This window comes from Pseudophryne corroboree, chromosome 1 (genome assembly GCF_028390025.1).
Source record: "Pseudophryne corroboree isolate aPseCor3 chromosome 1, aPseCor3.hap2, whole genome shotgun sequence".
NCBI lineage: Eukaryota > Metazoa > Chordata > Amphibia > Anura > Myobatrachidae > Pseudophryne > Pseudophryne corroboree.
In genome coordinates this window covers 1,057,884,327-1,057,910,129 of record NC_086444.1, presented here as the reverse complement: position 1 = coordinate 1,057,910,129, position 25,803 = coordinate 1,057,884,327, and positions in this window count along the sequence as shown.

The following is a 25,803-nucleotide window of genomic DNA, read 5'->3' as shown; positions in this document are numbered from 1 at the left end:
GACCAGCAGTATATAATATATAGGAGTATGGTACAGAAGGCCACTGCTCTACCTACCTCTGTGTCGTCAAGTATACTATCCATCCATACCTGTGGTGCATTTCAGTTTTGCACAGTTTACTGACCACCAGTATATAATATATAGCTGTAAGGTACAGTAGGCCACTGCTCTACCTACCTCTGTGTCGTCAAGTATACTATCCATCCATACCTGTGGTGCATTTAAGTTTTGTACAGTTTGCTGACCACCAGTATATAATATATAGCAGTACGGTACAGTAGGCCACTGCTCTACCTACCTCTGTGTCGTCAAGTACACTATCCATCCATACCTGTGGTGCATTTCAGTTTTGCACAGTTTGCTGACCACCAGTATATAATATATAGCAGTACGGTACAGTAGGCCACTGCTCTACCTACCTCTGTGTCGTCAAGTATACTATCCATCCATACCTGTGGTGCATTTCAGTTGTGCGCAGTATATATAGTAGTAGGCCATTGCTATTGATACTGGCATATAATTCCACACATTAAAAAATGGAGAACAAAAATGTGGAGGGTAAAATAGGGAAAGATCAAGATCCACTTCCACCTCGTGCTGAAGCTGCTGCCACTAGTCATGGCCGAGACGATGAAATGCCATCAACGTCGTCTGCCAAGGCCGATGCCCCATGTCATAGTAGAGAGCATGTAAAATCCAAAACACAAAAGTTCAGTAAAATGACCCAAAAATCAAAATTAAAAGCGTCTGAGGAGAAGCGTAAACTTGCCAATATGCCATTTACGTCACGGAGTGGCAAGGAACGGCTGAGGCCCTGGCCTATGTTCATGGCTAGTGGTTCAGCTTCACATGAGGATGGAAGCACTTATCCTCTCGCTAGAAAAATGAAAAGACTTAAGCTGGCAAAAGCACAGCAAAGAACTGTGCATTCTTCTAAATCACAAATCCCCAAGGAGAGTCTAATTGTGTCGGCTGCGATGCCTGACCTTCCCAACACCGGACGGGAAGAGGTGGCGCCTTCCACCATTTGCACGCCCCCTGCAAGTGCTGGAAGGAGCACCCGCAGTCCAGTTCCTGATAGTCAAATTGAAGATGTCACTGTTGAAGTACACCAGGATGAGGATATGGGTGTTGCTGGCGATGAGGAGGAAATTGACAAGGAGGATTCTGATGGTGAGGTGGTTTGTTTAAGTCAGGCACCCGGGGAGACACCTGTTGTCCGTGGGACGAATATGGCCATTGACATGCCTGGTCAAATTACAAAAAAAATCACCTCTTCGGTGTGGAATTATTTTAACACAAATGCGGACAACAGGTGTCAAGCCGTATGTTGCCTTTGTCAAGCTGTAATAAGTAGGGGTAAGGACGTTAACCACCTCAGAATATACTCCCTTATACGTCACCTGCAGCGCATTCATCATAAGTCAGTGACAAGTTCAAAAACTTTGGATGACAGCGGAAGCAGTCCACTGACCACTAAATCCCTTCCTCTTGTAACCAAGCTCCTGCAAACCACACCACCAACTCCCTCAGTGTCAATTTTCTGCTTACACAGGAAAGCCAATAGTCCTGCAGGCCATTTAACTGTCAAGTCTGACGAGTCCTCTCCTGCATGGGATTCCTCCGATGCATCCTTGAGTGTAACGCCTCCTGCTGCTGGCGCTGCTGTTGTTGCTGCTGGGAGTCAATCGTCATCCCAGAGGGGAAGTCGGAAGACCACTTGTACTACTTCCAGTAAGCAATTGACTGTCCAACAGTCCTTTGCGAGGAAGATGAAATATCACAGCAGTCATCCTGCTGCAAAGCGGATAACTCAGGCCTTGGCAGCCTGGGCGGTGAGAAACGTGTTTCCGTTATCCACCGTTAATTCACAGGCAACTACAGACTTGATTGAGATACTGTGTCCCCGGTACCAAATATCATCTAGGTTCCATTTCTCTAGGCAGGCGATACCGAAAATGTACACAGACCTCAGAAAAAGAGTCACCAGTGTCCTAAAAAATGCAGTTGTACCCAATGTCCACTTAACCACGGACATGTGGACAAGTGGAGCAGGGCAGACTCAGGACTATATGACTGTGACAGCCCACTGGGTAGATGTATTGCCTCCCGCAGCAAGAACAGCAGCGGCGGCACCAGTAGCAGCATCTCGCAAACGCCAACTCGTTCCTAGGCAGGCTACGCTTTGTATCACCGCTTTCCAGAAGAGGCACACAGCTGACAACCTCTAACGGAAACTGAGGAACATCATCGCAGAATGGCTTACCCCAAATGGACTCTCCTGGGGATTTGTGACATTGGACAACGCCAGCAATATTGTGCGTGCATTACATCTGGGCAAATTCCAGCACGTCCCATGTTTTGCACATACATTGAATCTGGTGGTGCAGAATTATTTAAAAATCGACAGGGGCGTGCAAGAGATGCTGTCGGTGGCCCCAAGAATTGCGGGCCACTTTTGGCATTCAGCCACCGCGTGCCGAAGACTGGAGCACCAGCAAACACTCCTGAACCTGCCCTGCCATCATCTGAAGCAAGAGGTGGTAACGAGGTGGAATTCAAGCCTCTATATGCTTCAGAGGATGGAGGAGCAGCAAAAGGCCATTCAAGCCTATACATCTGCCTACGATATAGGCAAAGGAGGGGGAATGCACCTGACTCAAGCGCAGTGTAGAATGATTTCAACGTTGTGCAAGGTTCTGCAACCCTTTGAACTTGCCACACGTGAAGTCAGTTCAGACACTGCCAGCCTGAGTCAGGTCATTCCCCTCATCAGGCTTTTGCAGAAGAAGCTGGAGACATTGAAGGAGGAGCTAAAACAGAGCGAATCCGCTAGGCATTTGGGACTTGTGGATGGAGCCCTTAATTCGCTTAACCAGGATTCACGGGTGGTCAATCTGTTGAAATCAGAGCACTACATTTTGGCCACCGTGCTCGAACCTAGATTTAAAACCTACGTTGTATCTCTCTTTCCGGCAGACACAAGTCTGCAGAGGTTCAAAGACCTGCTGGTGAGAAAATTGTCAAGTCAAGCGGAATGTGACCCATCAACAGCTCCTCCTTCACATTCTCCCGCAACTGGGGGTGCAAGGAAAACGCTAAGAATTCCGAGCCCACCCGCTGGCGGTGATGCAGGGCAGTCTGGAGCGAGTGCTGACATCTGGTCCAGACTGAAGGACCTGCCAATGATTACTGACATGTCGTCTACTGTCACTGCATATGATTCTCTCACCATTGAAAGAATGGTGGAGGATTATATGAGTGACCGCATCCAAGTAGGCACGTCAGACAGTACGTATATTGGCAGGACAAAGAGGCAATTTGGAGGCCCTTGCGGAAACTGGCTTTATTTTACCTAAGTTGCCCACCCTCCAGTGTGTACTCCGTAAGAGTGTTTAGTGCAGCCGCTCACCTTGTCAGCAATCGGCGTACGAGGTTACTTCCAGAAAATGTGGAGAAGATGATGTTCATCAAAATGAATTATGATCAATTCCTCCGTGGAGACATTCACCAGCAATTGCCTCCAGAAAGTACACAGGGACCTGAGATGGTGGATTCCAGTGGGGACGAATTAATAATCTGTGAGGAGGGGGATGTACACAGTGAAAGGGGTGAGGAATCGGACGATGAGGAGGAGGTGGACATCTTGCCTCTGTAGAGCCAGTTTGTGCAAGGAGAGATTGATTGCTTCTTTTTTGGTGGGGGCCCAAACCAACCAGTCATTTCAGTCACAGTTGTGTGGCAGACCCTGTCGCTGAAATGATGGGTTTGTTAAAGTGTGCATGTCCTGTTTATACAACATAAGGGTGGGTGGGAGGGCCCAAGGACAATTCCATCTTGCACCTCTTTTCTCTTTCATTTTTCTTTGCATCATGTGCTGTTTGGGGACAATTTTTTTGAAGTGCCATCCTGCCTGACACTGCAGTGCCACTCCTAGATGGGCCAGGTGTTTGTGTCGGCCACTTGTGTCGCTTAGCTTAGCCATCCAGCGACCTTGGTGCACCTCTTTTTTTCTTTGCATCATGTGCTGTTTGGGGACTATTTTTTGAAGTGCCATCCTGTCTGACACTGCAGTGCCACTCCTAGATGGGCCAGGTGTTTGTGTCGGCCATTTGGGTCGCTTAGCTTAGTCACACAGCTACCTCATTGCACCTCTTTTTTTCTTTGCATCATGTGCTGTTTGGGGACTATTTTTTTGAAGTGCCATCCTGTCTGACACTGCAGTGCCACTCCTAGATGGGCCAGGTGTTTGTGTCGGCCACTTGTGTCGCTTAGCTTAGCCATCCAGCGACCTTGGTGCACCTCTTTTTTCTTTGCATCATGTGCTGTTTGGGGACTATTTTTTGAAGTGCCATCCTGTCTGACACTGCAGTGCCACTCCTAGATGGGCCAGGTGTTTGTGTCGGCCACTTGGGTCGCTTAGCTTAGTCACACAGCTACCTCATTGCGCCTCTTTTTTTCTTTGCATCATGTGCTGTTTGGGGACTATTTTTTTGAAGTGCCATCCTGTCTGACACTGCAGTGCCACTCCTAGATGGGCCAGGTGTTTGTGTCAGCCACTTGGGTCGCTTAGCTTAGTCATCCAGCGACCTCTGTGCAAATTTTAGGACTAAAAATAATATTGTGAGGTGTGAGGTGTTCAGAATAGACTGAAAATGAGTGGAAATTATGGTTATTGAGGTTAATAATACTATGGGATCAAAATGACCCCCAAATTCTATGATTTAAGCTGTTTTTGAGGGGTTTTTGTAAAAAAAACACCCAAATCCAAAACACACACGAATCCGACAAAAAATTTTCAGGGAGGTTTTGCCAAAACGCGTCCGAATCCAAAACACGGCCTCGGAACCGAATCCAAAACCAAAACACAAAACCCGAAAAAATTTCCGGTGCACATCACTATAAGCACGATCCGCGGTTTCAGATTGTCGTATCTGTGGACCAACGGAATTCATGACACTCTCGCTGGTATTTTTTAACAATTGATTTTTAGTACATCTTTGCAGATCACATTTCTCATTGCAATTATGGGAAATGTGATCTAATTATTAAAAAGAATGTGATATTAGGGGTTTAGAGAAGATTTTTGCGAATTCTGCTCAAATTGCCGATTAATACATTTAGGTGATACTATAAGTATGCCTGTAAATGCATTACGGAGAGAAATCCGTCGGTTAGTTGTTGCAGGCAGGGCCCTCCACCCCAAATAGCAACCAATCAAATTCCAGGCATTGTGTTCTAGAAGGTGCTAGATAAATTAGAAGTAGAATCTAATTGGTTGCTATGGGCAACATCCCATGTTAAATAGAACTCCTATCTTAGTAAATTTACCCCTCTGTGTCCATAAAATGTATCACTCACTCACTCACTCACTCACTCATTGCCCCCATGGACCTGGGCTTATTTACGTACTCCTTCAGCTGCTCCATAGTCTGGGAAGTCCAAACCCTGCGCTCTTCTGTGTGATGACTTGTGAATTGAGCAAGAAGGAGCCTGTCTGCAGCCAGTCCTGCAGGGAGTTGCAGGGAGGGCAGCTGGAGACGCACTGACAGTGAAGTCACCAGCACAGAGTTTCAGCCAGTGCCCGGGCCAGACAGCGCAGCAGAGGTACAGCTAGGGGTGCAGGGCTGCTCTCTTTAAGGATACGGCGCTCTTAATGATGGCTCAGTCAGCCCATGTCTTGAGTCATCTCTACTACTGATTGGAGTTTAGCGATGGGTAAATAGCTAAACCTTAGGGGTTGCAACTGCTACTCCATTATCTTATAAAAAGTCATCCTTGTCCGCAGGCATGGAATAATGACAGCTATATTAGTTGTGTTGATTTTAACTTAGGGCTGTCATATGTGGTGCTTAATATGGCCCCATTACAGCCAACGCTCCGGAACTGTTTGTGGGAGGGCCACAATACTAGGAGGCAGATTTAACAATGAGTGATATTTTTATCACTCATTACTAATCTAAAATGGTGCTTCAGCCAATAAATTGGAGTACCACTTAAGATTAGTAATGAGTGATAAGAATGACACTCCTCGTTATATCTGCCTCTAGATGCCAGCACTACAGTTGCAACAAGATGGTTGGGACCCCTTATGCCAGTCAGCCACAGAGAGCCCTTTGGAGACAGGTCACACAATCGGCTTTAAAGCTGAAGCTAAACTTCACCACCAGAAAACTGCCCTTTGGTGTGGTCTTGGCTGGCTTGTTATGCCATGTGCTGGCATTTGTGCAGCACAGTTGAGGAGGCCTTGCTTGAATTTGGCAAGCATTAGGTATAGTAGACCCTGGATTTAGTTCAGCAGTTAGGCCACAACTAGAAACCATGTGACAAGACCTCAAGCTACCAAACTTTGTCTCCCCTATGGAGGACTAAAACATAGACTGCAGCACATCTTCCCTGCAGATGTCAACAGTATTGTGGCTGTCCAAGGTGGAGGCTATTCTGTGTAAGATAGACCTTCCCCCAATCATTATGGATTTCCAGAACCTAGTGCAGTTTTAAAAATATCACAGGCAAGTTCTAAGCCAATCTGCACATTATTCACAGATTTGTTTTTATTTTTTTTTTCAATTTTGTCTCTTTTGGTTTAGGAGAAACCCATGGGTGCTGATGTATTCTAACACTTAGATCAGTAGGTGCTCCACCATGTTCTTCCACGCAAGCATGCCAAGCCGTGCATCTCCAGCTGATGATATTCTAATTTATGGCTTCATTTTTAACGTACAGAAACTTTTACCAAATTATAAAGAGCAACATATTCTAAAACGACTCCCTGTAGAATAATTACTGATGTGAATTTTCTAAAGTGACATTCTGTTGGGCGTAAACTAGACGTGTGTATATAACAGATATTATTAGCTATAATTTAAGCCTTGGCAAGCTGACATTATAATAACTTCACATGAAAGTTGGGGCTCTATTAAAGGAAGGCCAGTGCAAGGCCAGGAGACATGATACACTGCTAATTTCCATACACTTGGCTAAGCCTTAGGGATAGGAAAATGAGCATAAACTGCAAATGTTAAAGGTTTAGGCTGTAAGTACCTCATATTTCATTTCATTAGTTTTCACTGTGCTCAGGAGCACTTTGTATAATTAGGGTCTCATGTGATTAATTACCATACAGAAATGTCAATGTAAACCAGACTAGTTAAAGTGGACAAAAGGTAGCTATTTCCTTCCTATGTACTGTTAGCATGATAACTAAGGGACACATTCTGATATAATTGCAGTTTAGTATTACGCTTCTACAGTATATTGAAGCCTGGCAACATTAAGAGGGAACAGAGAAACCCTAATAAAAAAAAGTGACATAATGAGATTAATAATACTGTACAGTATATCGTTTCTAATTTAAAAAGAAGTTGCTTATTTGTTTTTTTTAATTAGTTTGTTATAGTTTTTTAACATAACTAAAGGCAAAGCTTATTGAAGTGATGGAATGTAGAGAACTTTTTTTTATCTGTAATTAGGTAGAAATGGATTACAATTTGTAACTGGTAAATCATCAAATCTGATTAAGATGTGTACATTTTTAAACCAACATATCGGCACATTCAACACAAAATATGGCCGCAACATCATCATCAACTTGGACCAGGCCTGTGGGGCATGCAAATATATATCTCCAAAAAATGAGATTTATGGTAAGACTTACCATTGTTAAATCTCGTTCTGCGAGGTACACTGGTTTCCACAGGGAATAACATCAGGGTGTAGAGTTGGATCTTGATCCGAGGCACCAACAGGCTAAAGCTTTGACTGTACCCAGGATGCACTGCACCATCTCCTCTATAGCCCCGCCTCCAGGCACTGGAGCTCAGTTTCGTTAACCAGTCCAATGCAGTAGCAGGTAAGAGAGACTGTAGATGTTAGTCACATAGACCCACATTCTCACAACAGGAGAAGGGACTAGTGGCTAATGCCATACAAACCCAAAGAAGCTAAGTGCGTCAGGGTGGGCACCCTGTGGAAAACGAGTGTACCTTGCAAAAAGAGATTTAACAATGGTAAGACTTACCATTTTCTGCAGCGGGGTACACTGGTATTCCACAGGGAATAACATCGGGGATGTCCTAAAGCAGTTCCTCATGGGAGGGGATGCACTGTAGTGAGCACAAGAACCCAGCGTCCAAAGGAAGCATCCTGGAAGGCAGAAGTATTAAAGGCATAGAACCTGATGAACATGTTCACTGAGGACCACGTAGCCGCCTTGCACAATTGTTCAGCGGACGCGCCACGGTGGGCCACTCAAGAAGGTCCAACAGACCGCGTAGAATGGGCCTTGATAGCCGCAGGAGCTGGGAGTCCAGTCAGCACATAAGCTTGTGTAATCACCATTCTAATCCATCTGGCCAAGGTCTGCTTATTCACAGGCCAGCCACGTTTGTGAAAACCAAAAAGTACAAAAAGAGATTCTGACCTCCTGATAGAGGCAGTCCTTCCTACATATATACGGAGAGCCCGTACCACATCCAAAGACCGCTCTTTGGAGGACAAACCAGGAGAGATAAAGGCCGGATCCACAATATCTTGGTTAAGGTGGAAAGGTGACACCACCTTAGGTAGATAACCAGGGCGAGTTCTAAGAACTGCCCGGTCACGGTAAAAAATCAGAAAGGGTGGATGACAGGACAAAGCACCTAAGACTGACACCCTCCAATAGCCAACAGAAAAATTACCTTAAGCGTAAGGCATTTAAGGTCCACAGACTCAAGAGGTTCAAACGGAGATTCTTGAAGGGCATTAAGAACAGGGGAGATCCGTGCATGTTTATCAGTGGGAAGGGGTGTGAAAGAGTTAAAAATCCCCCCCAAAAAATTGCGTGGGGTCCCCCCTCCTAAGCATAACCAGCCTCGGGCTCTTTGAGCCGGTCCTGGTTGTAAAAATACAGGGAAAAATTGACTGGGGTGCCCCTATATTTAAACAACCAGCACCGGGCTCTGCGCCTGGTCCTGGTGCAAAAAATACGGTAGTCAAAAAATGTAGGGGTCCCCCGTATTTTTAACACCAGCACCGGGCTCCACTAGTCAGAGAGATAATGCCACAACCAGGGGACACTTTTATATTGGTCCCTGCGGCCCTGGCATTAAATCACCAACTAGTCAAGCCTGGCCGGGGTACCCTTGACGAGTGGGGATCCCTTAACTCAAGGGGTTCCCCCCCCTCCAGCCACCCAAGGACCAGGGGTGAAGCCCGAGGCTGTCCCTCCCAGTGGGTGGATGGGAGGCTGATAGCCTTTTGTGTAAAAAAAGAATATTGTTTTTTGTAGCAGAACTACAAGTCCCAGCAAGCTGGTACTTGGAGAACCACAAGTACCAGCATGCGGGGGGAAACGGGCCCGCTGGTACCTGTAGTTCAACTAAAAAAAAAAAATACCCAAATAAAAACAACACAGACACCTTGAAAGTAAAAGTTGAATAAACATACATGCACACTTACATACATACATACTTACCTATGTTGACACGAAGCACTCGGTCCTCTTCTCCAGTAGAATCCAGGGGTACCTGTAAATAAAATGATACTTACAAAAAATCCGGGGTAGATCGGTCCTCTTCTTAAAAGTTATAATCCAGGGACTTGGTAAAAACGTCTGGACCCCCCGTGACTCCTGTCAAAGAGGGTCCCTTCAGCCAATCAGGGAGTGCCACGTCATGGCACTCTCCTGATTGGCTGTGCGCTCCTGAACTGTCATTTTTGCACTCAGGACTGGCTCAAAGAGCCCGAGGCTAGTTATGCTTAGGAGTGGAGACCCCACTTTTTTTCCTGATTTTTAACTCTTTCTTCACCTCCTAATATACACAATGAATCCATGCACGGATCTCACAGATCCGGCTGGGATTCATTGTGTTAAGTCCGGCAGTGTTTTACTAATCACTCCCGTAAAACACTGCCAGACATTACAAATGACATCTGCATCGGAAAAAAACAAAAATGCAGAATACGACAGCTTAGTAAATGAGTCGTAAAAAAAAAAAAAAGTTGCAAATTCACACTGCCGATGTCATTCGTGTTTAATCTCCCTCCAAATCCCGACAATTACGAATCTTAGTAAATATACCCTATGGGGAGAGTCTTATTGTGCTTGGTAGGGCATTCCACAGAGTGGGTGCAGCCCGAAGGAAGTCCTGCAATCGTGCATGGGAGCAAGTAATGAGTGTGGATGAAAGACGTAGATCTTGTGAAGATCGGAGAGGTCGGGTTGGGAGATATTTTGAGATGAGCGAAGAGATGTACTGTACAGTACATTGGTGTAGTATGATTAATGGCCTTATGTGTGAGTAAAAGTATTTTATATTGAATACGGTAGAATACAGGTAACCAATGGAGGGACTGACAGAGTGGATCTGCAGACGATGAAAGTCTAGCAAGAAAGATTAGCCTCGCAGCTGAATTCAGAATGGATTGTAGTGGTGAGAGTCTCTTTTTGGTAAGACCAGTAAGAAGACTATTGCAATAATTAATGTGGGAGATAATGAGAGCATGGATTAGAGTTTTTGCAGTGTCTTGTGTAAGGTATGGTCGTATTTTGGATATGTTTTTTAGATGCATGTAACATGATCTTGAGACAGATTGAATGTGGGGAGCAAAGGACAGTTCTGAGTCAAGTATGACACCTAGGCAGCGAGCTTGTGGGGGTAGGATTGGTTGTTGAGTACTCAACAGTGATAGAGATATCAGGTTGGTAACTACTATTGGCCGGTGGAAATATAAGTAGCTCTGTTTTGGAAATATTAAGTTTGAGGTGGCGAGATGACATCCAAGATGAAACAGCAGAAAGGCATTCAGTGACCCTGACCAATACAGATGGTGATTAATCTGGGGAGGATAGGTAGATTTGAGTATCATCTGTGTACAGATGATACTGAAATCCAAAAGAGCTGATTAGTTTACCAAGAGATGAGGTATAGATTGAGAAAAGCAGAGGACCTAAGACATAGCCTTGTGGTACTCCAACTAAAAGAGGTAACGAAGAGGAGGTGGATTCAGAGAAGCAAACACTGAAGGAGCGATTAGATAGGTAGGATAGCAACCAAGAGAGGACTGTGTCTTTAAGATCTAGGGATTGTAGTGTTTGTATGAGAAGAAAATGGTCAACAGTGTCAAAAGCAGCAGAGAGATCTAGAAGAATAAGAAGTGAGTAATGGCCGTTGGACTTTGCAGTGACTAGATCAGTGATCTCCAACCCATAGCTCGCGAGCTACCGGTAGCTCGCCGTAGTATTTTTGGAAGCTCACAGAGTGCACGGGCTTGGGCAGTCATTGGCACTCCTCCTCCCTTCATTTTTAATATGGTGCCGGCCATCAGCCAATCAGAGCTTGTGGACCGACAGTGGCGGCACCTGATTGTCTGCCGGACCGCGAGTTTTGATTGACTCACTTAACGGCACCATATTTTAAATGCCCACCGCCAACGGAGACTCTGTCACCCTCACCGCAGCTGCTCTCCGGACTTCACAGCAGAGGCACGCGCTGCGCTCTCCTCCCCTTCCATCCCTCATACAGGAGGAGCAGCACCGGCAGCAGTAGAAGAAGCCAGCAAGGGATAGCACTGTGTGGGGTACTGTATCGGACACTGCGGGGGGCATTTTATCTGGTGCTTCGGGGGGGGGGCATTTTAAATGGCACTGCGGGGGGAATTGTATCTGGCACTCGTGGGGGGCATTATTTGTGTATCTGGCACTGCTGGGGGCATTATTTGTGTATCTGGCACTGCTGAGGGGCACTACGCGTAGGGGGGTATTACTTGTAGTTGTGAGGCCACATCCACTTTTGTGAGGCCACACCCACTTTTGCAGGAACGCACGTGCATTGGGGGAGGGGGTATCTTCTTCAGAGGTTTTATTTTCTGAAAGTAGCTCACACCCCAGTTAAAGTTGGAGACCACTGGACTAGATCATTCACTACTTTAGTCAGTGCTGTCTCTGTGGAGTGCTGGGAACGAAAGCCTGACTGAAGTGGGTCAAATAAATTGTGTGTTTTAAGAAAGTGTGTGAGGCGAGTGTAGCAAGTCTCTCAAGTAGTTTGGAAAGGCATGGCAGCTGAGAGACGGGACGGTAGTTTGAGAGAGTGTTAGGGTCAGAATAATAAGAATTTACTCACCGGTAATTCTGTTTCTCGTAGTCCGTAGTGGATGCTGGGCACTCCGTAAGGACCATGGGGAATAGCGGGCTCCGAAGGAGGCTGGGCACTCTAGAAAGATCTTAGACTACCTGGTGTGCACTGGCTCCTCCCACTATGACCCTCCTCCAAGCCTCAGTTAGGTACTGTGCCCGGACGAGCGTACACAATAAGGAAGGATTTTGAATCCCGGGTAAGACTCATACCAGCCACACCAATCACACCGTACAACTCGTGATATGAAACACAGTTAACAGTATGAAACAATAGAGCCTCTCAACAGATGGCTCCACAATAACCCGATTTAGTTAACAATAACTATGTACAAGTATTGCAGATAAACTGCACTTGGGATGGGCGCCCAGCATCCACTACGGACTACGAGAAACAGAATTACCGGTGAGTAAATTCTTATTTTCTCTAACGTCCTAGTGGATGCTGGGAACTCCGTAAGGACCATGGGGATTATACCAAAGCTCCCAAACGGGCGGGAGAGTGCGGATGACTCTGCAGCACTGAATGAGAGAACTCCAGGTCCTCCTCAGCCAGGGTATCAAATTTGTAGAATTTTGCAAACGTGTTTGTCCCTGACCAAGTAGCTGCTCGGCAAAGTTGTAAAGCCGAGACCTCTCGGGCAGCCGCCCAAGATGAGCCCACCTTCCTTGTGGAATGGGCATTGACAGATTTTGGCTGTGGCAGGCCTGCCACCGTATGTGCAAGCTGAATTGTACTACAAATCCAACGAGCAATAGTCTGCTTAGAAGCAGGAGCACCCAGCTTGTTAGGTGCATATAGGATAAACAGCGAGTCAGATTTTCTGACTCTAGCCGTTCTGGAAACATATATTTTCAGTGCCCTGACAACGTCTAGCAACTTGGAGTCCTCCAAGTCCCTAGTAGCCTAGGCACCACAATAGGCTGGTTCAGTTGAAACGCTGACACCACCTTTGGGAGAAACTGGGGACGAGTCCTCAATTCTGCCCTATCCATATGGAAAATCAAATAAGGGCTTTTACAAGACAAAGCCGCCAACTTTGATACTCGCCTGGCAGAAGCCAAGGCCAATAACATAACCACCTTCCACGTGAGATATTTCCGATCCACGGTTTTTAGTGGTTCAAACCAATGTGATTTTAAGAAACTCAACACCACGTTGAGATCCCAAGGTGCCACAGGAGGCACAAACGGGGGCTGACTCTGCAGCACTCCTTTTATAAATGTCTGAACTTCAGGTACTGAAGCTAGTTCTTTTTGAAAGAAAATCGACAGAGCCGAGATCTGTACCTTAATGGAACCCAATTTAAGGCCCATAGTCACTCCTGCTTGCAGGAAATGCAGAAATCGACCTAGTTGAAATTCCTCTGTTGGGGCCCTTTCGGCCTCACACCATGCAACATCTTTTCGCCATATGCGGTGATAATGAGTTGCTGTAACCTCTTCCCTGGCTTTAGTAAGCGTAGGAATGACTTCCTCCGGAATGCCCTTTTCCTTCAGGATCCGGCGTTCAACCGCCATGCCGACAAACGCAGCCGCGGTAAGTCTTGGAACAGACAGGGCCCCTGCTGCCGCAGGTCCTGTCTGAGTGGCAGAGGCCATGGGTCCTCTGATATAAATTCTTGAAGTTCTGGGTACCAAGCTCTTCTTGGCCATCCACGAGTATCGTTCTTACTCCTCGCCTTCTTATTATTCTCAGTACCTTTGGTATGAGAGGCAGAGGGGAGAACACATAAACCGACTGGTACACCCACGGTGTTACCAGAGCGTCCATAGCTATCGCCTGAGGGTCCCTTGACCCGGTGCAATATCTTTTATAGCTTTTTGTTGAGGCGGGACGCCATCATGTCCACCTGTGGCCTTTCCCAATGGTGTACAATCCTATTGGAAGACTTCTGGAGGAAGTCCCCATTCTCCCGGGTGGAGGTCGTGTCTGTTGAGAAGATCTGCTTCCCAGTTGTCCACTCTGGGAATGAACACTGCTGACAGTGCTAACACATGATTTTCCGCCTATCGGAGAATCCTTGTGGCTTCTGCCATCGCCATCCTGCTTCTTGTGCCGCCCTGTTGGTTTACATGGGCGACTGCCGTGATGTTGTCTGATTGGATCAGTACCGGCTGGTTTTGAAGCAGAGGCCTTGCCGGCCTCAGGGCATTGTAAATGGCCCTCAGGTCCAGAATATTTATGTGTAGGGAAATAACCTGACTTGACCAAAGTCCCTGGACATTTCTTCCCTGTGTGACTGCCTCCCAGCCTCAAAGGCTGGAATCCATGGTCACTAGGACCTAGTCCTGTATGCCGAACCTGCGGCCCTCTTGAAAATGGGCACTCTGCAGCCACCACAGTAGAGATACCCTGGTCCTTGGAGACAGGGTTATCAGCCTATGTATCGGAAGATGCGATCCGGACCACTTGTCCAACAGGTCCCTCTGAAAAGTTCTTGTATGGAACCTGCCTAATGGGATTGCTTCGTAGGAAGCTACCATTTTTCCCAGGACTCGCGTGCAATGATGCACCGCTACCTATTTTGGCTTCAGGAGGTCTCTGACTAGAGATGACAACTCCTTGGCTTTCTCCTCCGGGAGAAACACTATTTCTGGTTTATGTCCAGAACCATCCCCAGGAACAGTAGACGTGTCATAGGAACCAGCTGTGACTTTGGACTGTTTAGAATCCAACCATGCTGTTGTAGCACTTTCCAAAATAGTGCTACCCCGACTACCAACTGCTCCTTGGACCTCGCCCTTATAACGAGATTGTCCAAGTACGGGATAATTACAACTCCCTTTTTTTGAAAGAGTATCAACATTTCGGCCATTACCTTGATAAAACACCCTCGGTGCCATGTACAGTCCAAACGGCAGTGTCTGGACTTGGTAATGGTAATCCTGTACCACAAATCTGAGGTACTCCTGGCGAGGATGGTAAATGGGGACATGCAGGTAAGCATCCTTGATGTCCCAGGATACCATGTAATCCCCCTCGTCCAGGCTTGGAATAACCGCCCTGAGCGATTCCATCTTGAACTTGAATTTTTGTGTTCAAGGATTTTAAATATAAAATGGGTCACACCGAACCATGCGGTTTCGGTACCCCAACCCGTGTGGAATAGTAACCCCGTCCTTGTTGAAGTAGGGGCACCTTGAGTATTACCTGCTGGGAATACCGCTTATTAATTGCCTCTAGCACAGCCTCCCTGCCTGAGGGAGTTGTCAGCAAGGCATATTTTAGGAAACGGCTGGGGGGAGACATCTCGAATTCCAGCTTGTACCCCTGAAATACTACTTGAAAGAAACAGGGATCCACCTGTGAGCGAGCCCACTAATTGCTGAAATTTTTGAGACGGCCCCCCACCGTACCTGGCTACACCTGTGGAGCACTCGCGTCATGGTGTGGCCTCACAGGAGGCGGGGGAAGAATCTTGATTCTGGGAACAGGCTGACTGGTGCAGCTTTTTTCCCTCTACCCTTGTCTCTGTACAGAAAGGAAGCGCCATTTGACCCGCTTGCTTTTCTGAAGCCGAAAGGACTGTACCTTTGTCTGTGAGGAAGCCTGAGGTAAAATTATTTCTTCCCAGCAGTTGCTGTGGATACGAGGTCCCAGAGACCATCCCCAAATAATTCCTCACCCTTATAAGGCTCTCTATGCGCTTTTTAAGTCAGCATCACCTGTCCAGTGACAGGTCTCTAATACCCTCCTGACAAAATGGACATTACATTTATTTTGGATGCCAGCCGGCAAAATATCCCTCTGTGCATCCCCCATATATAAGACGACGTCTTTAATATGTTTTTATGTTTGCCAACTAGTATCCCTGTTTGACAGGGTCACCGACCACGCTGCAGCAGCACTATCTGCAGGTCTCAGTCTAGTACCTGAGTGTGTAAATACAGACTTCAGGATAGCCTCCTGTTTTTTATCAACAGGTAACTATTAAAGTGGCCGTATCCTAAGACGGCAGTGCCACCTTTTTTGACAAACGTGTGAGCGCCTTATCCACCCTAGGGGATATCTCCCAGCGTAACTTATCCACCTGGCGGGAAAGGGTACGCCATCAGTAACTTTTTATAAATTACCAGTTTCTTAACGGGGGAACCCACGCTTTCACACACTTCATTTATTCATCTGATGGGGGAACAAAACACTGCCTGTTTTTTCTCCCCAAACCTAAAACCCATTTTTAGAGGTGCTTGGGTTAAAGTCAGAAATGTATAACACATTTTTTATTGCCGGGATCACGTCACGGATGTTCCTAGTGGATTGTGTATATGTCTCCACCTTGTCGACACTGGAGTCAGACTCCGTGTCGACATCTGTGTCTGCCATCTGAGAGAGCGGGCGTTTTTGAGCCCCTGATGGCCTTTGAGACGCCTGGGCAGGCGCGGGCTGCGAAGCCGGCTGTCCCACAGCTGTTACGTCATCCACCCTTTTATGTAAGGAGTTGACACTGTCGGTTAATACCTTTCACCTATCCATCCACTCTGATGTCGGCCCCACAGGGGGCGACATCACATATATCGGCCTCTGTTCTGTCACCATATAAGCCTCCTCATTCAACATGTCGACACAGCCGTACCGACACACCGCAGACACACAGGGAATGCTCTAAACGAGGACAGGACCCACAAAAGCCCTTTGGGGGGACAGAGTAAGAGTATGCCAGCACACACCAGAGCGCTATATATATACAGGGACTAACTGAGTTATGTCCCTAATAGCTTTTATATAATATACTGTATACAGTGCCAATTTTAATGCCCCCCCTCTCTTTTCCCTCTTACTGTACTGTAGAATTGCAGGGAAGAGCCAGGGAGCTTCCCTCCAGCCGAGCTGTGAGGGAAAAATGGCGCCAGTGTGCTGAGGAGATAGGCTCCGCCCCTTTTTCGCGGCCTATTCTCCCGTTTTTTATGGAATTCTGGCAGGGGTATTTACCTCATATATAGCCCCTGGGGCCATATATTGAGGTATTTTAGCCAGCCAAGGTGTTTTTATTGCTGCCTCAGGGCGCCCCCCCAGCGCCCTGCACCCTCAGTGACCGGAGTGTGAAGTGTGTGAGAGGAGCAATGACAGAGTCTTCATGCCGCCGATTTTCCGGACCATCTTCTTGCTTCTGGCTCTGTAAGGGGGACGGCGGCGCGGCTCCGGGACCGAACATCAAGGCTGGGCCTGCGGTCGATCCCTCTGGAGCTAATGGTGTCCAGTAGCCTAAGAAGCCCAATCCGGCTGCAAGCAGGCGAGTTCGCTTCTTCTCCCCTTAGTCCCTCGCTGCAGTGAGCCTGTTGCCAGCAAGATTTACTTACTTGTGAGGGTATAGGTTCAAGAGGAGAGGTAGTAGAGTAGCAGGCTGATCAGAGTGTTGACACTTCATCTACACTTGTGGGATCAAATGAAAAGAGAGTGCCAGAGGGTTCAGGTAGAGAATTGAGCAGGTCACTGACTGAGGAAGAACATACCATTTCATCTCGGATCTCATCAATCTTGTCCTTGAAGTAGGAATCAAGATCTTGCACCTTGATAGTGGCTGGTGGGACGGTGAGGGAGGGTTCAGAAGTGATTTAAATGTATTAAAAAATCGTTTGGGGTTAGAGGCTTGAGCAGAGATGAGAGTTTGGAAATAGTCCAGGGCATTACTTTAAGGGTGGTAGATAGTCTTATATGTGAGAAAGTTGCTAGGAATACAATATTTACGCCACTGACGTTCAGCTTTGCTTGAGAGTTTTTGTAGGTGTCTTGTTAATTTAGAGTGCCACGGTTGACATCTTGACCTACGTGGAGTGTGATGGGTAGCTGGAGCCACTTGGTCAAGGGTTATTTCTAGAGTCTGGTTCCGGTATGATACAGCAGCCTCAGGAAAAGTAAATGCAGAAATAGGTGAGAGCAGTTGTTGCAGAGAGGTGGACAGTTCTTGAAAATTAATTGTGTTAATATTTTTGCGTGTTTGAGGAGGATTACAGGACTTCAATGACTCTGAGTTTGAAGTAATGGTGGAGAGCACGCAGGTGATAAGTTTCTGATCTGAGAGTGGGAAAGGGGTGTTAGTGAAGTCAGAAACTGAGCATAGTCTGGTGAATACTAGATCAAGGCAGTGGCCCTCCTGATGAGTAGAGGAGTCAGTCCATTGGGAGAGGCTGAGAGAGGAGGTTAGAGAGAGTAGTTTGAAGGCATGAGCAGCAGATTTTGGACTATCAATAGCAATATTGAAATCACCTATGATGATGGTGGAGATGTCAGAGGATAGAAAGTAAGGGAGCCAGGCAGAAAAATATTCCAAATAACTTCCAGGCAGAAAAATCTTCCAAAAAACTTAACACCACATATTTAGATTTTTAGTTTTATTGTACAATTTACACAGGTAGTAAGGGCATTTTAAAAAAATAAATTGCACATTGGAGAAGAATTATTATATTACATAGAGCCAGGGGTGTATTTAGGGGTCCGAGCGCCCCTGGCAAAGTAAAGGACTGGTGCCCCTTCCCCCCCATATTTGAAATAGGGAAATGCCAAAAAAGTGTCGTGGCCACTCAATGGTACCCCAATTCAAATTACACCACAGTAGTGTGCCTTACTCACATTACACAGCACAGTAATGTACATTATTCACGTTATGCTACACAGTAGTACCCCTTAAACACATTATGCCACACAGTAGTGCCCATATATATATATATATATATATATGGGAAGGCGTGCACGCTCCTGGTTAAGTGGGCGTGGCCTCACAATTTTATATAATGATATCAAACTATAAATATATTATCACACCCCCTACACATGCGCACACACATAATTAGCAGCCTTACACACAATACCCACAGTAGTTCTCCTTACACATAATGTCCCCAGTATAGTGTCAGATGCACATAATTGTCCCCCAGTATAGTGCCAGTTACACATATGCTCCCACAGTGCCAGATACACATATGCCCCCACCGAGCCATACACTCGTATGCCCCTACAGTGCCAGACACTCATATGCCCCTACAGTGCCACACACTCGTATGCCCCCACAGTGCCGCGCACTCGTATGTACCCACAGTGCCGGACACTCAAATGCCCCCACAGTGCCAGATACACGTATGCCCCCACAGTGTCAGATACACATATGCCCCCACAGTGCCAGACACACATATGCCCCATGTTGATTTTACTATTAAAGGCAGCATTTTCTGGTAGATTCACTTTTAGAGGCGACAGCTATCCCCCCACCCCCGTGTAGTTCCTCAACAGCAGGGATGCCCATTAATGATCAAAGAATGCAGCAGCAGCAGCCACTGTAATTGGCGCCGGGGTCCAGCACCGCACCACAATACAGGCAAGAAACTCTACATAAACTACACCCCCCCAGCAGCCGCTGCTCCATACTGTGAACATTACTGGGCATCCCTGCTGGTGAGGAATTACACGGTGGTGGGGGTATAGCTGCTGCCTCTAAAAGTGAATCTACATACTGTCCGCGGGTGGAACCCCTGGACGGCGCCCCCCCCCCCCCCCCCCCTTTGGCTGGCGCCCCTGGCGAGTGACATTGGCCAATAGGAAGATACACCCCTGCATAGAGCAGTCGGCATGACAATTTGCCTTAGAGGAGGATCCAGGGCACATGGAGTAGTCGGAAGCAGCAGAGGCAGAGAAGGCCTACCAGCTGGAGGAGGATGAGGGGGAGGATCAATTGGAGATAGAGGAGGGATAGTGGTGGGTATCAGCTATGGAGGACAGAGCCGGCCCTAACCAATATGATGCCCTAGGCAAGATTTTGGCTGGTGCCCCGAACGCCGATGCTAGTTTTGCCTCTGACTTTGCACACCTTTCCCAGCACCATCACCCCACACCCATAGCAGTCCTTATATTGGTGTTCCTACCCCAATATTTTAAATATGAACAGTGCACACATTCGGCGCACAGCCCAAAACAAGGCGTGTTCTTGCTGGGAAGTGGCATGGCCACACAATAGTACCCCCAATAGAAATTACGCCACACAGTACTGGAACTTTATTCACATTATATCATGCCATAGTGTCCCTTATTCACGTTACATCACACAGTAGTACCACTTTACATTATATACGTTACTCCTCACAGTAGTGCCCCTTATTCACATTACACCACACCATGGGGGTCATTCCGAGTTGTTCGCTTGCTAGCTGCTTTTAGCAGTCGTGCATATGCTAAGCCGCCGCCCTCTGGGAGTGTATCTTAGCTTAGCAGAAGTGCGAACGAAAGGATCGCAGCGCGACTACAAAAAAAGATTGTGTAGTTTCTGAGCAGCTCCAGACCTACTCCTAGCTTGCGATGACTTCAGACTATTTAGTTCCTGTTTTGACGTCACGAACACGCCCTGCGTTTGGCCAGCCACGCCTGCGTTTCTCCAGGCACACCTGCGTTTGTATCTGACACGCCTGCGTTTTTACACACACTCCCCGAAAACGGTCAGTTACCTCCCAGAAACACCCACTTCCTGTCAATCACTCTGCGGCCAGCAGTGCGACTGAAAAGCATCGCTAGACCTTGTGTGAAAGTACTTTGGCTGTTGTGAAAGTGCGCATTGCGGCGCATACGCATGCGCAGAAGTGCCACTTTTTTATCTAATTGCTGCGCTGCGACCGAAAACAGCTAGCGAACAATTCAGAATGACCCCCCATATTCCTACCAGGGCTTAAAGTGGTCCTGGAGAGGTAGTGGGACTCATTACCACCGTCCCCCTCCCTCCCATTAGGCATAGCCAGGGCAAGTGCTAGGGTTTTCAGCACCCCCTGCAAACTATAAATTTGTACCCTACCTCCCATACTTTATAAAGAGACAGTGGTCTCATAAGCAAGGGATTCATATTTCACCACATACTAATGCCCCTTATTTATGTTACGTCACTCAGTACTGCCCCTTATTTATGTTAGGTCACTCAGTAGTGCCTCTATTCATGTTACATCACTCAGTAGTGTCTCTTATTCACGTTACGCTACACAGTGGTTCCTCTTATACACATTATGCCTCACAGTAGTGCCTCTCATATACAATGCCCACAGTAGTGCCCTTTACACATGATGCCCACAGTAGTTTTGCCACTTATACACATAATACCTACAGTGGTAGTGCTCCTTAAACATAATGCCCACAGTAGTGCCTCTTATACACATAATACCCACAGTAGTGCCTCTTATACACATAATACCCACAGTAGTGCCACTTATACACAAAATACTCACAGAAGTTCCACCTACCATTAAAGGTGGTGGAACTCAGTTCCACCCCTTTCCCCCCTACTTTCCCCCCACTTTAACCCCTGGCCCCTACACATATGACACACATTATTAATGTCCTTATGAACATAAAGCGCCTTACACATTATGCCAACCTTTATTAATGCCCTTATACACATAATGTCCCTTACACATATGCCACACATAATTAATGACTTTATACACATAATGACACACATAGTGCCCCTTACACATATGTCACACATTATTAATGCATTTATACACGACACACATAATGCCCCTTACACATATGCCGAACACTATTGCACATCCAACACATCCGCACACAGCACTCACACAGCTGCTAACACTGTGACCTCTGGCTCTGTTTGGATACAGATGTGTCCTCATACACTGCATCTTGCCTCAATACACCATGCAGCAGGAGATGCCTGGCATGAGTCAGCTGGCAGCTCTACTAAAGATGGGCGCATTTTTTCACCAAAATGCATCTTATTTGCTTTGCTTTGTGACTAGGATGCACAAGCAGCTTCTGCTGATTAAAAATTATAATTAGCATGCCTATATTCTGTGTGCGACATTGGCTGTATGTGCATACGAAATGCTACATTACAGTGATTCCCAGGAATACACTGTAATGTAGCATTTTGTATGCAGATAGAGCCGCAGTCACACACAGAATATAGGCATGCCATATATCATTTTGATCAGCATAAGCTGCTTGTGCGCCATGGCATTCCAAATGCCCTAGGCATTTGCCTAGTTTGCCTATGCCCAGGGCCAGATCTGATGGTGGATGAAGTAGATGTGATGACACTTAAAGATCAGAAGGAAGAGAAGCAGCAGCATGTGGAATCCCAACAACCAGGGCCATAGCTAGGTATGGGTGTAACACTCACTAAATGGTGTAAGAGAATGCAGTGAAATCCAGCCAATCCTTACCAGACCTAGATCATGCAGTCGTCTTTGTGATCCTTTTGAGATGACAGAGAGGTAAGGAGGTCTACTCTTTGTTGTAAGGAATAATTGCAAATGTCTTTAAAAAGGTTTATCTTCATGTAATAAGAAAGTACCACCGCTCAGTTTGGAGCAACTGCAATAACCACTTTACATCAATATGTATATGTGCTAACTAATCATATTTAAAAGGAATACACATTAACAAAAGAATTGCATTTGATAATTACAGATCTATTTATGCATAAATGATAACAATACCACATACATTTTTACACTTCATAAAACATCAAATAAATATAATAGAGGAAACAGCTCCTGTATGTCCCTGCATCCTTTTCCTCCTCTAGCTACTAACTGGGTTAATGTCATTAAAATATAGCAGTCCTATGTGCATGTGGTTTTAAAACTTTAAGTTACCCACTGAAAATATGCCTAAGCATCATAACTATATGCATGCATCTAAATACACTTATAAGCGAATAATCCCATGTACCCTAACTCCAGGCTATTCCTGGTAGTCCCTCCTGGCCAGGATATTGTTGGTGCACTTTCTAAAGAGTGAACGAATGAGCTGAATGTTATTTTGCCAAGTTTGTAAATCCACTAGAAAATGAGTCAGTTTTGAGGGTTCTGCAGTCTGGCTGTAAGGAAAGGTCACTGAGCCATGACCTGTTGTTTTGAGTCATGCTCTCTCCTGCTTGTTATATGAAATAGAGACAGGGCATTAACAGTAATCAGGGTTACTTTGCTGTCCCATATGTTGAGAGTCGATTTATAGCTATTCCCCTATCATTTCCCTTTGTTTTGATGTTGCAACACAGTTTATAGGCTTTGGAGGCAGTATTATGCAGATGGAGTAAATAGGGAGAAGCCGCTCTAAGAGGCCTCTGCTAGTCCTTCCTTTTGAAGCTTTAGACAGTTTTGACTGACGCGTTAGGTTAATACTGTTCCCCTACCATATACAGTAGCCAGGTGTTATGTGAGTAAATCATTAATGGCCAGTCAGTCTCTTAACAAGCATGATGCTATTTAGCACTTGTTCAATTGAGGGCTAGCTTTCTAGCTAGGGCAGAGGGGGATATTGTTCTGCTCTACACCTGCTGCTAATAGTGTCATGCAGCATTTGTAGCCATATTGGTATCAGTGCTGGGCTGCATAACTTAGGCTGTGCGAAAGTGAGGTACATCACCCACCTCACCGCTGCTCTCTCCTTCACTCAGGTCCCTGGACAGCTGCTGCTTTACTCCGTCCCTCCAGGCTGTCATTAACAGCATCCGATTGCAATGGTTGCTGGGGACTAGCCTCAAGTATCTTTTACACCTATAATATGTGCGTCTCCCATAGCCTCCTGTACTCTGTCCCTCTGCCAGCACACCAGACCTCTTGTTAGAGGGCAGCAAGGATCCTGCTCCCTGGACCGTTACCTCAGCTCCCCCAACTGTCAGTCAGAACTTTTATTTATAACCTCTGGCCAAGTTGCCGGATCTATCTCGCCTGCAGCGTGTGCAGGTTCAAATCCTTCCTCTCACCAACTGTCCTCTGTAGTGTCCTTGCGCAGTCAGAGACACATGAGAGCTCATTTAGCCCTGTGACTGTAGCAATACTGTGATTGAAAGCTCTACCAGTAAATATGATGGCACAGCATAAATTAATATACGTTTTATATACAGCAGGACTCAACATGTAGGTACACCGAGGTTCTGGGGTACCACATGGGCAGACGGTGCTTTGCCCACAGCGCATTTGCCCTGTGGGCGCACTGTCCACATCCACCCCGACTGGCTGCCTTGGTACTGTATGTGCGTCGCAGGACAGCTGTAGCTCTGTCTGTTGCGACATCCCTCCCTCATGCAGGCAGCAGCCAGGGGAGGTGGAGGAAGGAGGAGGATGATATTGATAGTGGGCAGGAGCGGACATGGGGGGAGACCAGTGGGGATCATGGCGGAGATTAGCAGGAGAAGTGGACACAGGAGCCGGCGAGTGCACACATGTGAAACCCCCCTGTTCCAAGGTCCCACCCCCCCAAAGCCCCGCTTACCCTGTCATTTGGTCCATCCCGCTGGTAACGCTGAGCCAGCCCTTCTCACCCTGTCTCTTTCCACCAGCACCGCTGCACCGCGCCGTGGTCACCGAGGAGCCCAGCAGCTACAGTGTGTACTGTGGCCAGCCTCCTGCCGCGCATGAGGTAGTGTGTGTGACAGACTGCAGCAGCCCCCTTTAGCCCCAACGCTATGCTCAGCTGTCCCTACAGACAGTACAATTGGCCCCCCTTGCTCTGGTGAGTCCCTCCAGGGTCCTGGCATCCTTATCGCTGGTTCTACAGTATGTCCACTCTGCAGTTTATATATATATATATATATATATATGTAAAAAGGGGGACTATGCCTGCCGTAATGTGTAAATGGGTGGACTCTGCTTCCATAATATGTAAAAGGGGGAATCTGCCTGCCTAATGTGAAAAAAGGGGGACTCTGCCTGCCTAATGTGTAAAAAGGGAGACATTGTTGCCTAATGTTTAAAAAGGGGACTCTGCCTGCTTAATGTATAAAAAAGGTGCCTCTGCTGCTGTAATGTGTAAAAAAAAGGGGGACTCTATGACAGGGGCTCTACCTGGCGTAATGTGTGACAGGGGCTCTACCTGGTGTAATGGGCGACAGTGCCTTTACCTGGAGTAATGTGTAATATGGGCTCTACCTGGAGTAATGTGTAACATGGGCTCTACGTGGCGTAATGTGTGACAGGGGCTCTACCTGTCGTAATGTGTGACAGGGGCTTTACCTGGTGTAATTTGTGTAAGTGGCACTACTGTGCAGTGTATTTTCAATATCGGAGACTACTGTACAGTGTAATATGAATTGGTATTATTTTGTGGCCATGACCCTTTCCAATTAAGCCACGCCCCTATATTGTTGCCAGGTGCCCAGGTCGCACACTGGCCCTGTTTTAAATGTGTGTGTGTGTGGGGGGGGGCACCGATTCTGTTTCTTGCACTCATCACTTAAATGTCTAGTTACAGTACTGCCAAAAACATAAATATTTAATACTACATATAACGTTGCATTTTTGATACTGTGGGGGGAATTAAATTCCCGGCTAAGGGTGCAAATTACTCACACCGTTTACCTTTCTGACCAAATAACGAATACGCACAAAAGTGCCTGCTACCCTATGGGTTAGTGAACAGTCTTGTGCGAGATTAGGCTGCCGTAAAATGTGGCTGCTGCCGCACTGTTTCGGCCGGGTGGGTGACTTAATCTTTAATGGAATTCCCCTCTTTTTGTATCCCATGAGAAAATGTTGCATAATCTTTGGGTGTATGCAGATGTGTCCTCATGCATCGCCGGCTATGAGTCCCAGCATAAAGTAGCATACCGGGAGTGTATGTGTGCACACTCCCATGAATGCCATTGGTAAGCGACTATTTGCAGCCGCTGCAGGCAGCAGAAGAATCGTGCTCCCACTGCCCGAGAGGAGAGGGAAGGCTGGTGGAACTTGATGGGAGTGGGCAGAAGGGA